We start from the raw sequence: 9,522 nt of genomic DNA, 5'->3' as shown, positions 1-9,522 counted from the left end.
CCCTAAACCCTAAACCCTAAACCCTAAACCCCTAGAACCCCTAGAACCCTAGAACCCTATACCCCTAGAACCCTATACCCCTAAACCATAAACCCGTAAAACCCGTAAACCCATAACCGTAACCGTAACCGTAACCGTAAAGTCACAAAAATAAACGCCGCTCCCAACATCAACACGCACCACAGCCCAAATACAAGGTCAGGAGGAAACTGTAGCCGTATCGCGGGCCAATCTCTCCATCATTCCCCGATTTTGGACTGTGCCAACAATTTATGGTCAAGTTAGGACTGTAGCCGTATCGCGGGCCAATCCTACCGTCATCCCAAAATTTATCTAGGCCACAATTTTATGGTCAAGTTAGGACTGTAGCCGTATCGCGGGCCAATCCTACCGTCATCCCAAATTTATGTAGGCCACAATTTTATGGTCAAGTTAGGACTGTAGCCGTATCGCGGGCCAATCCTACCGTCATCCCAAAATTTATGTAGGCCACACTTTTAATGTCAAGTTGGGACTGTAGCCGTATCGCGGGCCAATCCCACCATCATCCAAAATTTATGTAGGCCATAAAGCTGTCATTGTGTTATCATATGTTTTTTCTTGAACAGATATGGCCAGGCCAATCCCACTATCATTCCCCAAACTTTAAACTACAAGTGTTACATGATGAATATCAAAAAGTGAGCTGATTCCATGTGATGGAAATGTGCTCGTGATATCAAGATCATTAAAAAAAATACATTTCAATGACAAAATCATGAAGTGAGCATTTCCAAGTGATACAGATGTGCTCTTGAAATCAAAAACTCCATCTATCAATTGTTACGCCATCATTCCCTGGGGAAGAAAAAAGGAATGGAAAATTGATCAATATCTATTGACATTATCTCGAAGAAAAAAAAACCTACTGCATGTATTATCTCATACTGAAATTATTATTTTAGCTGGTCAACACATATTTTTAATGGACAGGCAAGCTAAAACCGTAGAACGGATACATTAAAAAATAAAGATAGCTGGAAACGCATTCCTAATGATGTCACAGATAGACTAATTTAGTGTTTATAAGACTAATTTACATAAGTTTTCTTCATTGACTATGTAGCAATGTATAAATAGGGATGGGACAGATACTAATACTGTTTCCCTAACATTTAGGGAGAAAAGGACCATTACTCCACCATAAGCTGGAAACAAAGTACAATAACATTGTAATGCTTGATGGAATTGGTAGTAACTCAATATACAACCAAAACCATTTATTTAGAGAGGGATAAAGCGAAATCAGCTATTTCATAATACTTCCAAGAAAAATGAATACAAGAAACCAGTCATCCCAAGCATATTTGGATATGTATAAAGCAGTACAAATGAATTCCAATTGTTTCTGGTATTAATGCATGTTTTATTTTGACAGCTTAAACATCATTCTACATTAAATTTATTAATGAATTTTGTGGTTTTATAGGGACTTGGATCTTAAAATTCTAGGGGGTCTATATTTGACGCGTTGTTGTCCCTCTATAGGCTCGTTTTTAATCCAATACATATTTTCAATCCATTTTCCTCTCAGCTACTTGACATAGGCATATCCATTTTCTCATACTGAAATTATTATCTTAAAAGAGGCAAGGAAAATAAGTTAAAAAAGATGAGACAACAAATCATTCTTAGTGACTATATTAGGAACCAAGAGCTACTATATTCCTATGTTTTGTCACTTGATGTAGCTAAAGGGATTTTTTTATTGTAGTTAAGAAGACAACATTACTTAAAGGATGTTGAATGGCAAGCATATTTTCTCACCAAAAACAAGCCATCACATCTCACCTTTGATATACATCCCGGAGGAAAAATAAGGCGTTTAAGCTGACTTTGATCCAGATGCGACAGGAAATAAGTTTGATCCTTGTGTCAATTAAATAAGAGTTTCGAATTTGGAAAAGGAAATAAGATGTGACATGAAAATGTTTTCCATTTAAAATTGATGTTCAGACAGCTAAGTGGCCTAAGTCAACATCATCAAATTAAAGGGCTGAAGGCAACCCGTCGACAACTACAAAATATAGCAGGACATGAACTATCATTTTCCACAACACAAAGCATGGAAGAAAGATCTAACAAGTTCGAAAGCATCTTTAATTTTCTAAGTTAAGATCGATCCATAACATTGAGGGGAGAAATGAAAAATCATTCAAAAAAGTAGCAACAAATAAAATTTAAAAAATAATCCAAAATAACAGTCACTTCAAAAAATGCAGGGCATGCCAATTCATATCAGAACATAACAAATCAGTAACTTATGAGCTATGACCCACTATCTCCTCATCTTCTGATTTATAAAGTCCAATAGAATCTCCGGCCTAGCGACTGTACCTTTGGTTTTTTGTCTTCTTTAAATATAGACTTGATGACTTCAGCAAATTACATACCAAATTCCATTTTGATACACACAACTATTGGCTCAAAGCTCAATTCCCAAAATCCAACAACGCAGGTCCAATAACACTGGAACTATAACCATATTGAGAGAGAGTACACGAACAATACTAATCTAACAAACAAAGAACAATTGCTTCGAAAATACAAGGCAATATATAAGTATTCACATTCAACCTTCATCAGAAATCTAGACAAGATGTTACCAGGACAAATGACAGAAGCATACAGCATTTAGCATATCATACCAATTAACAAATTCTAAAATTACATCACTAATCTACGGTTTATCTTTTTTTTAACTCATTACAAGGGGCGAAAATGCCAAAACAACAGCATACACGAGTTGATATGAAACAGGGCAAGGTGGGATGTTTCATTGGCGCATACGGGGTTCCTGTTGATAACACAAAGTTTTCACAACACACATAAACACCACGCCAAATTACTTACGAAATAGTGATTATCTGCCGCCCAAAAATTAGTTGTAAGATATTCTCTAACAAATCTGTTAACCTAATTAAAATTTAACATACACTTTGAAGAAATAACCAAAAAATATTTTGGGATTAGGCATCAGTACTTTTCATTTATCTCTCGATCCGAAACCTTAAAATCTAAAAGCCGCCAATCACGGAAGAACAAACAAAAAAAATAAAGGCGAAAAATAATAAAACGAAAAGAAAATACATGAATCTACAACAAAACTAAACCCTAATTCCAGAAAAATGACGGATCTACGAATTAGAACAAAAATATAAACAAAGGTTTGAAGAAAGTTCATCGAATTAGAGAAGGAAAGGGAAAGAGAGAGGGTACCGATTGGTAAAAGCTCAGTAGATTAGCGAGCTTCGAAGCTATGGCGGAGGATGGCGGATTGGTCTTTTGTTAACCGGAGTTTCTTCCTTTGTTTTCACCGCCGTCTTCGTCATCCACGAAACGAAGCTCTTTCGACTTCACCGTCTTCGTCATCGCTTAATCCACGAGACGGTGCTGTTCGGGGATGAAACTCCGGCGTCCTCTTCGTCACCGCCGGCTGGTCTGTTTACGTCAATTCCTCGGAGAAACGAGCGACTCGAATCCGAGTTTCGATCCATATAAAAAAAGCAAAATCAAAAACCGTTTTAATAACAAGAAATTTCATTTTAAAAAATACAAAATCACAGATCTAATGACGTCTACTTACCGGAAAAGCGAGGGAAGGAGTCGGTGCTGCGATTCCAATGAACTTCTGGATAAGAGGAGAAGGAAAAGCTAAGGAAGGCTTCATCATGAGATTAAGCTAATAAGAACAGCAACTTTGAGGCGGCTACCGGCATCGAACACGATAAGTGAGGTTCAACGTCGAAATCTAGGGTTTGAGAATTCTTTGAAGAGATTGGGGAAATTGCTGAAGATAGAGAAAGGAGCCTGGAATTGAATGTTGAGAAGTAAAGAGAAGAGGTCTGTTTTTGAGGAACAGAGTATGTCCGCACTTTTTGGTTTGGTTTGGTTTGGGGGTTTGCGTTTTATTTATTTTTGAATCCCCAAAAACACCAAACACCACAAATAGACTTAATTAATGGTATTGCTAAATGCATAAATTAATTTCTTCATACAGAATTAGAAATGACTAAAATATCCTGAAAATGATTTTTTTATAAAAAACAAAAAGGAAGTAAAACTACAGGATTGCAATTATTGCAAAACCGGATAATTAATCCTACATAAAATCTGCTTCATGTTGATCGCAGATTCATAGCCACAAGCCCATAATCAGAAAATTCAGAAAGATCAACATCTTGATTGTGCAAAACCAGACAATTTATGCAAACAATTCGTTGTAGACAAATATGCTCATATCAAAGATCAAAAGAAAAATAAAAATCTGCATCTATTATATAATGAAAACTTAAGGTTTAATTTTATTTTCAACTTAAAAATCTTCTTTACGAAGTACGGAGTATTAAACACATGGAAACTATGTATCAAGCAAAAAACTATTCATGGTTGGGATCTGTATCAAGCAAAAAAAAGTTGGGGAAGAGTTATTAATGGTTCATGGTAGGAAAAAACTATTCAACGCTTTCATTATCTTTTTTCTTTTTTTACTAAGAACCGGAAGCTAGTTGATGATGACTGGTTTTTGTTTATTATAATATTTTTAATAAGATATAAAAGGGTAGTTAAGTATTTTCCCATTTTACACAAAGAAATTATTTTCTGCATTTAGAACGTATGTTAATTAAGGGATTAGGTCATTAGGATAATAACACTAAAGAACAAATAAAAAATGAGCCATGGTTCGAGTATGGATCAAGTTGAGTCAATTGTCGCAATATATTTCAATTCGAATGTGGTTTAAGTTGAATCAATTACGGGATTTCAATTTAAGGCCTCCATTTTAGGGGGGAAAAAACTCTAAATTTCAAATTTCTAAATGCACTGCCTAATGGAGGGTGAAAAAATAAACAACTTTTAAAAAGAAATTTGTCAAAAACATTCTCGGGAAAAAAGTTATGGGATCATAATTAAGAGATTTCGAATTAAGTCTTCATTTAGAGGGAGAAAAAACCAAACCCTACATTTCGAATTTCAGAATGCACTGACTAATAGAGGTAGAAAAATAGGAAAATTTGACATAAATAATCCCACCTTTCACTCATCTTTGGATTATTTTGTAATAATCTCAACTTTCGGATATATCTTCTTAAAATAATCCAAACTATCAATTTTCATATGTACAATAGACCCAAAAATGATTAGTAATGATAAGAAAAAAAGTTTGGATTATTCTAAAATAATTCAAAGTCGAGATTATTTTTAGAAGATGTGTGAAAGTTCGGATTATTTATGAAATTTTTTCGAAAAAATAAGCAATTTTTAAATAGGAGTTTTTTCAAAAAATCATTCTCGAGCACCAAGTTATGGAATTATAATTAGGGGGTTTCGATATAGAACTTCCATTTAAGGGGAAAAGGAAAATCTAAATTTTGAATTTTCTGAATGAACTAGGGTGAAAAAATAAGCACCTTTTGAAGAGGAATTTTTGAAAAATCATTTCCGAGAACAAAGTTATGGGGTGAGAATTACGGGATTTCGATTTAGGGCGTCCATTTTAGGGGAAAATGAAACTCTAAATTTCTAAACTCTGAATGCACTGCCTTATAGTGGGTGAAAAATAAGCATATTTTAAAAAAGAATCCGGTAAAAAACATTTCCGAGAACCAAGTTATGGGGTCATAATTGCGGTCTTTAGATATTTTGAGGAAAAATAAAATTCTAGTTTCGAACTTCTGAATGCACGGCCTAATAGTGGGTGAAAAAATAGGCAACTTTCAAAAAAAAATCCGATAAAAATCATTCCCGAGGACCAAGTTATGGGGTCATAATTCAGGGCTTTCGTTTTAGGGCACCCATTTTAGGGAAAATTGAAACTCTAAGTTTCGAATTTCTGAATGCACTGCCTAATAGTGGGTGAAAAAATATGCAACTTTTAAAAAAGAATCAGGTTAATATCATTCCCGAGCACCAACTTATGGGGTCATATTTCAGGGCTTTCGTTTCAGGGCACCCATTTTAGGGAAAATTGAAGCTCTAAGTTTCGAAATTCTGAATGCACAGCCTAATAGTGGGTGAAAAAATAGGCAACTTTTAAAAAAGAATCCGGTTAAGATCATTCCCGAGCACCAAGTTAAGGGGTCATAACTCAAGGCTTTCGTTTTAGGGCACCCATTTTTGGGAAAATTGAAACTCTAAGTTTCGAATTTCTGAATGCACGGCATAATAGTGGGTGAAAAAATTGAAAACTTTTAAAAAAGAATCCGGTCAAAATCATTTCCGAGCACCAAGTTATGGGGTCATAATTCAAGGTTTTCGTTTCAGGGCACCCATTTCAGGAAAAATTGAAACTCTAATTCTCGAAATTCTGAATGCACGGCCTAATAGTGGGTGAAAAAATAGGCAACTTTTAAAAAAGAATCCGGTTAATATCATTCTCGAGCACTAACGTATGGGGTCATAATTCAGGGCTTTCGTTTTAGGGCACCCATTTTAGGGAAAATTGAAACTATAAGTTTCGAAATTCTGAATGCACGATCTAATAGTGGGTGAAAAAATAGGCAACTTTTAAAAAAGATTCCGGTTAAGATCATTCCCGAGCACCAAATTATGGGGTCATCATTCAGTGCTTTCGTTTTAGGGCACCCATTTTAGGGAAAATTGAACGGTTTTTTCATGAAATGCCCCTGAGGTTTGCAATAATGCACCAAATACCCCTGCGCGTTTCAAAATTCATAAAATACCCCTATAATTCTGTACTGTTCATTAAATGCACCTGGATTTAACGGACGTTAGCTTGCCGTTAGTTGTGTTTTACCAATTTGCCCTTAATTCTTATTTGGTGCGATTTAAGCAACAAATGTGACAGAAATTTCAAAAAAAAAAACCCCAACTTATCCTCTTTCTCTCTCCTCTCCCCTGTTCTTCAACCTCGTCACCGGCAATAGAACCACCGGAATGTCCACTTTGCTTACAATCCTACGACGGCGACTCTGCAATTCCACGCGTACTCGGGTACGGACATTCTAGCAACTTATGTCTTTCTCTCTCCTCGTGTCAATTGGCAATCCATCCTCTTGATCTAAGCAAGCATAATTGTTTCTGTCAAATGGATTACCATTCCCCTCTATTCAATTTCAAGTAAATTAGAAACCCATAATCATTTTGCTCAATTAAACTGAGGTGGATTCGATCAGATTCTTTGCATCTATGGAGTAGATACGGAGTACAGAGGTGGTCGTCGCTTGTGAGGGTTGAGGCGATGGTTACGACTTACGAAGGTGGTGTTCGTGAAGGCAGTTGGGGCGGTGAGTCAGTGACCAGTGGTCGGAGGAGAGAGAAAATGAAATTTGAGGATTGATAATTGATTTTGGTTGAGATGAAAGAGTGAATCGAGCTCCAATGGCAGCCAAGAAAGAGAAAGGAAAGGGTTGGTTTGTGTGGAGGAGAGAGAAAAAAAAGTAAGCAATGAATGAATTTCAAATACCAGCATTTCAATATGGATTTCAAATTCCACATACTGGGCTTATTTTTTCAAGGTCTTGGATTTGGCCACGAATATGGTCCGAGGAGCTTTATGCTGCTTGGAAGGACTGGATGGTGCAGTTTCGACGGAGGATGGATTGGGTACTACTACTGGTAGGATTAGAATTGGTTCAACTTTTATGGATATGAGTGTTGTTAGTTGGATGAATGTTGATAAAAGAAACGAAATAAGTTCCCTCCTGAGACTGTAAACGTTATGTTGGAGCTGTCACTGGCTAGTGATTATTCATCAGTACACGAAGTTTTGCTCAAATGCTTGGCCTTTGATCCAAGTACTAGACCACTTGTAATGGATGTCTGGAAGTGTATCAAAGGATTGAAATTGTACCATTCTATTAATCATGTCGTTAGCGTTAACAGTCAATCCATGACGGAGAATGCTGGCCAATGCTTGGTTTTGGGAGAGTTGTGCAATATGTCAAATGATGTAAGAAATGAATCAAGACTCTCTAAAAAAGCAGTTTTTATTAGGAACTTTTACGTATGATAAATTTGGGGTGGAAGAGGATTCGACTTTTATTAGAACTCATGGCTATTTAGGAAATGGAGGGCTAAACATGCAGCAAGGCAAGTGAACACTAGCGTTACTTATAAGCAGCAAGAACATAACGGCTATATTGTAATAAATCTAGCCGTTGGATTCAAATTCTGCTGTTTAAAAGAAGTTCGTGTATTTGGTGCAAAAAACTTTATAAATAGGTGTATACTATGCAAAAACTTTATATGTAGGTGTATTTAATGAATTATAAACATGACTTAACGGAGGACTAACGGAAAATCATAATAGGGGTATTTGGTGAACAGTAGGGAAAAAATAGGGGTATTCTATGAATTTTGAAACGCGCAGGGGTATTTGGTGCATTATTGCAAACCTCAGGGGCATTTCATGAAAAAACCGAAAATTGAAACTCTAATTCTCGAATTTCCGAATGCACGGCGTAATATTGGGTGAAAAAAAAGGCAACTTTTAAAAAAGAATCCGGTTAATATCATTCTCGAGCACTAACTTATGGGGTCATATTTCAGGGCTTTCGTTTTATGGCACCCATTTTAGGAAAAATTTAAACTCTAATTCTCGAATTTCTGAATGCACGGCCTAATGGTGGGTGAAAAAATAGGGTACTTTTAAAAAGGAATCCGGTTAATATCATTCCCGAGCACCAAGTTATGGGGTCATAATTCAGGGCTTTCGTTTTAGGGCACCCATTTTAGGGAAAATTGAAACTCTATGTTTCGAATTTCTGAATGCACAGCCTAATAGTGGGTGAAATAATAGGCAACTTTTGAAAAAGAATCCGGTTAAAATCATTCCCGAGTACCAAGTTATGGGGTCATAATTAAGGGCTTTCGTTTAAGGGCATCCATTTTAGGGAAAATTGAAACTCTCAGTTTTGAATTTCTGAATGCATAGCCTAATAGTGGGTGAAAAAATAGGCAACTTTTTAAAAAGAATCCGGTCAAAATCATTTCCGAGCACCAAGTTATGGGGTCATAATTCAAGGTTTTCGTTTCAGGGCACCCATTTCAGGAAAAATTGAAACTCTAATTCTCGAAATTCTGAATGCACGGCCTAATAGTGGGTGAAAAAATAGGCAACCTTTAAAAAAGAATCCGGTTAAAATCATTCCCGAGTACCAAGTTATGGGGTCATAATTCAAGGCTTTCGTTTTAGGGGCACCCATTTTAGGGAAAATTAAAACTCTCAGTTTTGAATTTCTGAATGCACAAACTAATAGTGGGTGAAAAAATAGGCAACTTTTAAAAAAGAATCCAGTCAAAAGCATTCCCAAGCACCAAGTTATGGGGTCATAATTCAGAGCTTTCGTTTCAGGGCACCCATTTCCGAAAAAATTGAAACTCTAATTCTAGAATTTCTGAATGCACGGCCTAATAGTGGGTGAAAAAATAGGCAACTTTTAAAAAAGAATCCGGTCAAAATCATTTCCGAGCACCAAGTTATGGGGTCACAATTTAGGGCTTTCGTTTTAGGGCACCCAT

At 36.2% G+C, this 9,522-nt stretch overlaps 1 long non-coding RNA gene across 1 annotated transcript; it reads right to left on the bottom strand.

Moving 5' to 3' along the window:
- Window positions 1–611: 611 nt before the first annotated feature.
- On the bottom strand, window positions 612–3,974 carry LOC130472446 (uncharacterized). Its single transcript, XR_008932715.1, has 2 exons — window positions 3,259–3,974; window positions 612–837 (listed from the first exon to the last, which is right to left on the bottom strand). It is a non-coding gene; the product is annotated as an uncharacterized lncRNA (long non-coding RNA).
- Window positions 3,975–9,522: the final 5,548 nt, after the last annotated feature.

This window comes from Spinacia oleracea, chromosome 4, assembly GCF_020520425.1.
Source record: "Spinacia oleracea cultivar Varoflay chromosome 4, BTI_SOV_V1, whole genome shotgun sequence".
In the NCBI taxonomy this organism is placed as follows: Eukaryota; Viridiplantae; Streptophyta; class Magnoliopsida; order Caryophyllales; family Amaranthaceae; genus Spinacia; species Spinacia oleracea.
Note: the sequence above shows the minus strand (reverse complement) of the source record. Positions and strands in the feature narration are given on the sequence as shown.